The sequence below is a fragment of the Erpetoichthys calabaricus genome, chromosome 8, assembly GCF_900747795.2.
Source record: "Erpetoichthys calabaricus chromosome 8, fErpCal1.3, whole genome shotgun sequence".
Lineage (NCBI taxonomy): Eukaryota > Metazoa > Chordata > Cladistia > Polypteriformes > Polypteridae > Erpetoichthys > Erpetoichthys calabaricus.
In genome coordinates this window covers 177,296,880-177,304,233 of record NC_041401.2, presented here as the reverse complement: position 1 = coordinate 177,304,233, position 7,354 = coordinate 177,296,880, and the positions used below count along the sequence as shown (strand labels likewise).

The 7,354-nt window shown below is 39.4% G+C and overlaps 2 pseudogenes; both read right to left on the bottom strand.

Annotated features, from left to right (window-relative positions):
* Positions 1 to 3,276: 3,276 nt before the first annotated feature.
* LOC127528885 (NADH-ubiquinone oxidoreductase chain 2-like) lies at positions 3,277 to 4,723 on the bottom strand (annotated as a pseudogene).
* A 114-nt stretch (positions 4,724 to 4,837) lies between these two features.
* Positions 4,838 to 6,769, bottom strand: LOC127528886 (NADH-ubiquinone oxidoreductase chain 1-like; annotated as a pseudogene).
* Between the last annotated feature and the right edge of the window lie 585 nt (positions 6,770 to 7,354).

Here is a 7,354-nt window from a genome sequence, read left to right as displayed (position 1 = left end):
TCTAGGACACAACAGCCTTTGACTACTTATGCTGCTTGAGTCGAGGGAGTCTTCATCTACAACAGTAGGTACTTCCCTCTGTCATGTTTCAGCCATGCTGTGTTCCCTGGTTTATGTTTATTTTTCGTTTTCAGGCCTTTGTTTATTGTGACGTATTAAATTTAAGATGTTTATTGTATTTATGTATTTTTGTTACTATTATCTATAGATGTTCTTGTTTGTTGGTTGAGTTTTGTGGGTGGAACTGCCTTTAGCCTATAGATTACGAGTATGAAGAGTGGATCCTTCAGTGCTTCATCGGCATTTGGAAAGTGTGCATTAGTACTGATTTTCAGGATATTCTCTTTGTGGTTTTGAGTATTGAACTTCATCTTGGACTTTGTTTGCTTTGTATTGCCTTTTTAGGGAAATTACTTTTGTGCCTCTGTGTGTGTGTGTTTTTTTTTGTTCTTCTTTGTTTATTATAAATACATATTTAATTATAAAGGTCTTTATTGTTCCTTTCTCTTGAAGGGAATTTTGAAATATTTCAGGATGTATTTAGGATATTTAGGCTAAAGCCCACCAGCAGAGTCAGGCTGCCCAGGGTAAGGCCTATTTGTGGGCTGGCTAAGGAAGGCCCTGGCATGGTTTTCACTATTTTAAATGTACAAAATCAGAACACTCTCACTGACTAGCCCTTGGGAGATCCTTTTCCAATGATCTTCCATCTCTAGTTCTGCCCACAGTTTGCCAGCCAGGCAACTCTCTATGATATGGCTATGTCCGAGGAATTTCCTGCCTTTGAACCTTCTGGCTCCTCATGAGCCTGTAATGAAATAAATGGGTTTACATCAGGGTTCCTTCTTTTTTGCTTAAACCCAATCTTGCCCTCTTTAGTGTCTTAAAGACTCATTCCTTGTCAAATGCATGGACGAGCATCGTTTTTTTTCATCAGAGCAATTTTGATTGCTTAATCAACCAGCTGCAACCCTTCCCAACCCACTTCACAAACCATGTGCGATCCATTACCATTTAAGACAATGCTAACTCGTGACCCAACAGCAGCAAACACGACTTTTAAAGCTCAAGTAATTTCAAAATACTCAAAAGGGACTGTAAACCACTGGTGCTTTGATTAAAAATTAAATATAGCTCCTTTATGTTTCAAGGATTTATCAAATACTTAAAAAAGAGTTTGCCTAAAAATGCAACCTAAAGCAAACAACTCCAGTCCATAATCAAAACCATAGCAAAAATGACAACAAGCCCGAAAATCCAAATGATAACAGACATACTTAGACATTCTAAATTCACCATACTCAATGACACTCTGAAGAATCTTTGCTCTCAGCCAGAACACATATCTTGGTCCTTCAGCACTGATGTTATAGTGGACTCACCTCTTAAGATTTAACGTACAGAACACAAGGGATATACTTTAGAAATGTGTATATTATATATACATCTACATTATATATATATATATATATATATCATACATACATACATACATACATACATACACATATATACAGTGCATCCAGAAAGTATTCACAGCGTATCACTTTTTCCACATTTTGTTATGTTACAGCCTTATTCCAAAAAGGATTAAATTCATTTTATTCCTCAGAATTCTGCACACAACACCCCATAATGACAACGTGAGAAAAGTTTGAGGTTTTTGCAAATTTATTAAAAATAAAAAAAAACTGAGAAATCACATGTACATAAGTATTCACAGCCTTTGCTCAATACTTTGTCAATGCACCTTTGACAGCAATTACAGCCTCAAGTCTTTTTGAATATGAGGCCACAAGCTTGGCACACCTATCCTTGGCCAGTTTCACCCATTCCTCTTTGCAGCACCTCTCAAGCTCCATCAGGTTGGATGGGAAGCGTCGGTGCACAGCCATTTTAAGATCTCTCCAGAGATGTTCAATCGGATTCAAGTCTGGGCTCTGGCTGGGCCACTCAAGGACATTCACAGAGTTGTCCTGAAGCCACTCCTTTGATATCTTGGCTGTGTGCTTAGGGTCGTTGTCCTGCTGAAAGATGAACCGTCGCCCAAGTCTGAGGTCAAGAGCGCTCTGGAGCAGGTTTTCATCCAAGATGTCTCTGTACATTGCTGCAGTCATCTTTCCCTTTATCCTGACTAGTCTCCCAGTCCCTACCGCTGAAAAACATCCCCACAGCATGATGCTGCCACCACCATGCTTCACTGTAGGGATGGTGCCAGGTTTCCTCCAAATGTGACGCCTGGCATTCACACCAAACAGTTCAATCTTTGTCTCATCAGACCAGAGAATTTTCCTTCTCATGGTTTGAGAGTCCTTCAGGTGCCTTTTGGCAAACTCCAGGTGGGCTGCCATGTGCCTTTTACTAAGGAGTGGCTTCCGTCTGGCCACTCTACCATACAGGCCTGATTGGTGGATTGCTGCAGAGATGGTTGTCCTTCTGGAAGGTTCTCCTCTCTCCACAGAGGACCTCTGGAGCTCTGACAGAGTGGCCATCGGGTTCTTGGTCACCTCCCTGACTAAGGCCCTTCTCCCCCAGTCGCCCAGTTTAGATGGCCGGCCAGCTCTAGGAAGAGTCCTGGTGGTTTCAAACTTCTTCCACTTACGGATGATGGAGGCCACTGTGCTCATTGGGACCTTCAAAGCAGCAGAAACTTTTCTGTAACCTTCCCCAGATTTGTGCCTTGAGACAATCCTGTCTCGGAGGTCTACAGACAATTCCTTTGACTTCATGCTTGGTTTGTGCTCTGACATGAACTGTCAACTGTGGGACCTTATATAGACAGGTGTGTGCCTTTCCAAATCATGTCCAATCAGCTGAATTTACCACAGGTGGACTCCAATTAAGCTGCAGAAACATCTCAAGGATGATCAGGGGAAACAGGATGCACCTGAGCACAATTTTGAGCTTCATGGCAAAGGCTGTGAATACTTATGTACATGTGCTTTCTCAATTTTTTTATTTTTAATAAATTTGCAAAAATCTCAAACTTTTTTCACGTTGTCATTATGGAGTGTTGTGTGTAGAATTCTGAGGAAAAAAATGAATTTAATCCATTTTGGAATAAGGCTGTAACATAACAAAATGTGGAAAAAGTGATGCACTGTGAATACTTTCCAGATGTACTGTATGTGTGTATATATATGATTGTCCAAGTTCTGCACAAATTAGTAGGCTTAATGCGGTACCTACCATTCCGGCCCAGGCACCAAAGATAAGGTAAAGGGTGCCAATGTCTTTATGGTTTGTTGAGAATAATCAGCGGGTAATAGTCACAGGTAAGATGGCTGAGTGTTTAAGCGGCAGGTTGTAGCCCTGTAAAGGAAGGTTTAATCCCTTCTCTTATCACAGCTCTGTGGTGAAGATCATGCAGGATTGCAAATCCTGAGACGTAGGCTACTGCCTGCCGGGGCTTCCTCCCGTCTTTTAGGCCAACGGCGGGAGGAAGTCTAGGTGGAAGCTTGCCGGTTAAAGCTTTTAGCTGTTAACTAAACGTATGTAGGATCGAGGCCTACTCACCTAGAAGGGTTTTAGCTTAATTAAAGTGTCTGAGTTGCATTCATAAGATGTGGGATAAAGTCTCGCAGAACCTAGTTAGCAGGAGTTAGTGGATTTTAACCTCTATCTAAAGCTTTGAAGGCTTTTGGTTTAAAGTTAATCTAAACTCCTAAAATAGAGAAGTAATAGTTGGTGTAATAGGAAGTATGGCAATAGTTATTATTATTATTATTATTATTATAGAAAGGGTCAAAGGGATTGTAATTTTTATATTTCAGTTTAATGTTTGAGGGTATGTATTGGGTATGGAGTAAGAAAGTCGGAGATAAAAAAATAGGCTTAATAAGGCGGATAGGGCGAGCAAGGTTGCCGTTGGGGCAAGTCCTTGATTAGTAAGTTCTTGAAGAATGAGTCATTTTGGTATAAATCCAGATAGTGGTGGGAGACCTCCTAAGGAAAGAAGAGCAAGTGCAGTAATGGCGGCTAAGATTGGGGATTTAGATCAGTTAGTAGCGAGAGTATTAATTGTAGGTGAGTTTAATGAATTAAATGTTATAAATATGGTGATTGTTATAATGATATAAATAAATAAATTAATTATGGCGAGAGTTGGCATAAAATGAATAATGGAAATGATTCAGCCTAGATGAGCAATAGATGAATATGCTATAATTTTTCGAATTTGAGTTTGATTAAGTCCGCCTCAGCCTCCAATTACTGTAGATGTTAAACCTAGAATAATTAATAATTCTGGTTTAATATTGTGTGAAATTTGTAGGAGAAGGGCAAGTGGTGCGAGTTTTTGTCACGTGGCTAGAATTAGTCCAGTATTAAGAGTAATTCCTTGTATAACTTCTGGCAATCAAAAGTGTATGGGGGCAATTCCAAGTTTAATGGCGATGGCAAGAGTTATTAATGTGGAAACTGGTATAGATATGTCTTGAATAAGTCATTGTCCAGAGTGTCAAGCATTATAAATGCTTGCGAATAGTAAGATGGCCGCAGCTGCAGCTTGTGTAATAAAATATTTTGTTGCAGCTTCTACAGCTCGTGGATGATGGCGGTTTGTTATTAATGGAATAATAGCAAGTGTATTGATTTCTAGGCCTATTCACGCAAGAAGTCAGTGGGAGCTAGTGAATGTTAGGGTTGTTCCTAATCCAAGACTAATTAATATGATAAATAAAATATAAGGGCTCATTAGTAGGGGAAGGATTTTAACCAACATATTTGGGGTATGGGCCCAAAAGCTTAAATTAGCTGACCCTACTAGGAAGTGGTGTAATGGGAGCACTGAAAGTTTTGATCTTTCCGGTGAAGGTTCAAATCCTTCTTTTCTAGGCACTAAGGGGGTCTGAACCCCTATATTCTACTCTATCAAAGTAGTCCCTAGCTTTCGAGCATAGTGCCTAAAGTTGTGGCGGGGAGCCTGCTATAGAGATTGGCAGAAAAATATGTCAGGCGACCATGGCGAGGGTTAAAGGTAAAAAAATTTTTCATACTAGGTGCATAAGTTGATCATATCGGAAGCGTGGGTAAGAGGCACAGACTCAGAGGAGTATAATGGCAAGAATTACTGTCTTAATAGCTCAATTAAGGTTAATATTAATTGTGTTAAATGATGGGCCAAGAAATAGGATGGCAGATAAAGCATTTATTAATAAAATGTTTGTGTATTCTGCTAGGAAGAAAAGTGCAAAAGGCCCTCCTGCATATTCAACATTAAAACCAGATACTAGTTCCGATTCTCCTTCTGTTAGATCAAAAGGGGTGCGGTTTGTTTCAGCAAGGGTTGAAATAAATCATATTGCGGCTATTGGTCATGCTGGTAAAATTAGTCAGATAGCTTCTTGCGCTGAGTTAAATATGTTGAGGGTAAAAGCTCCGGTGAATAGGATTAATGATAGGATAATAAGTCCTAAGGTAACTTCATATGAGATTGTTTGGGCGACTGCTCGTAGGGCCCCAATTAAGGCATATTTGGAGTTTGAGGCCCATCCAGACCCAAGAATAGAATATACTGATAAGCTGGATACTGCAAGGATAAATAAGTTTGTCAGGTTTAGGTTGGTTAGTGTGAGTGGTATTGGAAGTGGGATTCATAATATGAGAGCAAGTGTAAGAGCTAGTGTAGGGGTAATAAGAAATAATGTAGGGGAGGAAGTTGATGGTTTTACTGGTTCTTTAATAAATAACTTTACTCCATCGGCAATGGGTTGCAGTAGGCCATAAGGGCCTACAATATTCGGTCCTTTACGAAGTTGTATATAACCTAAGATTTTTCGTTCGACTAAAGTAAGAAAGGCATGGCTAATAAGATGGGAATAATATATATTAATGGGTTGATAATTAGTGTAATAATGGTCATAGTTGGAGAGGGGAACTGAACCCCTGGTAGAAAGGGCTTAGGCCTTTTACAATTACCGGACTGTGCCACTCTAACTAGCCCTGTTCTTGGGTTGAAATATGTTCTTTATTATCTATTTGATTTGGTTTCAATAGGTTAAAGTAGGGTGTGTTTTTAATATTGACCCTATTTATCCAATCCTTTCGTACTAGGATAAATAACTTCATAGATAGAAACTGACCTGGATTACTCCGGTCTGAACTCGGATCACGTAGGACTTTAATCGTTGAACAAACGAACCCTTAATAGCGGCTGCACCATTAGGATGTCCTGATCCAACATCGAGGTCGTAAACCTTTTCGTCGATTTGGGCTCTTGGAAAAGATTGCGCTGTTATCCCTGGGGTAACTTGGTTCAGATTAGTCTGGATCTTAATGACAGATGCTCTGATACTTAGAATTGTCATTCTTAGTTAATAAAGCTGTGCTTCAATCGTCTCTGAGGTTAATTTGTTCTCAGTGGTCACCCCAACCTAAGACTTTTGGCCATAACACAAGGTTTGCCTATAGTTTTTATAGGGTTTGTAGTGTTTGGATTAGGTCTAAAGCTCCACAGGGTCTTCTCGTCTTATGTTTTTATACCCGCTTCTGCACGGGTAGATCAGTTTAATTGACAGGAGAAAAGAGACAGTTGAGCCCTCATTGGGCCATTCATACTAGTCCTCATTTAAAGGACAACTGATTACGCTACCTTTGCACGGTCAAGATACCGCGGCCGTTAAACTTGAGCCACTGGGCAGGCAGGACCTTCAATACATGATTAGCTGAAGGCAATGTTTTTGGTAAACAGGCAGGGCTCGAGTTTGCCGAGTTCCATTTTTCTCTTTTAGTCTTTCCTTTAGGCACTCTTGTGTAAGGTTTACGAATAAATAGGTTTTCCTTGATTTTATATGTCCATTATTTTTCCCTCTTGTGGGGTTCATTTAATTGTTAATGATTTGTCCGATCTAACTCATACTTGTGCTTGGAGAAAAATCTTTTTCTTATTACTAGTTCTAGCATAATTTCTTCTAATGTAATAGAATAACTCAATATATGTAGGGGATTCAGAGGTTTTATCAGGATATTTGGGTAGAGTATTATTTGAGCTATAACGCTATCTAAAGGATGGCTGCTTTCAGGCCCACTTAAATATTATCCTTATATATTATGATCTTTTTCCTCCTTATTGGGTTGTTTCCCGGTTCATAGGAGCTGTACCTCCTATCAATAACTCTCAAATGTTCTTAAAATTTTTTAGATAATACTTATATTTAGAATAATTGAGGCTGAACTTTTATTCATTTGTTGAGTAACCAGCTATTACTAGGCTCGTATATTATATATATATTGTCACAAAAACGAGACATACTCAGATAAAGGTTTGGGGCAGCCACCCGTATAATCTGGTACCCTGGCTGCAAAAGTCGTTTTTATGCAAATAAACAGCACTGATGTCTTGGACTCAATTGTA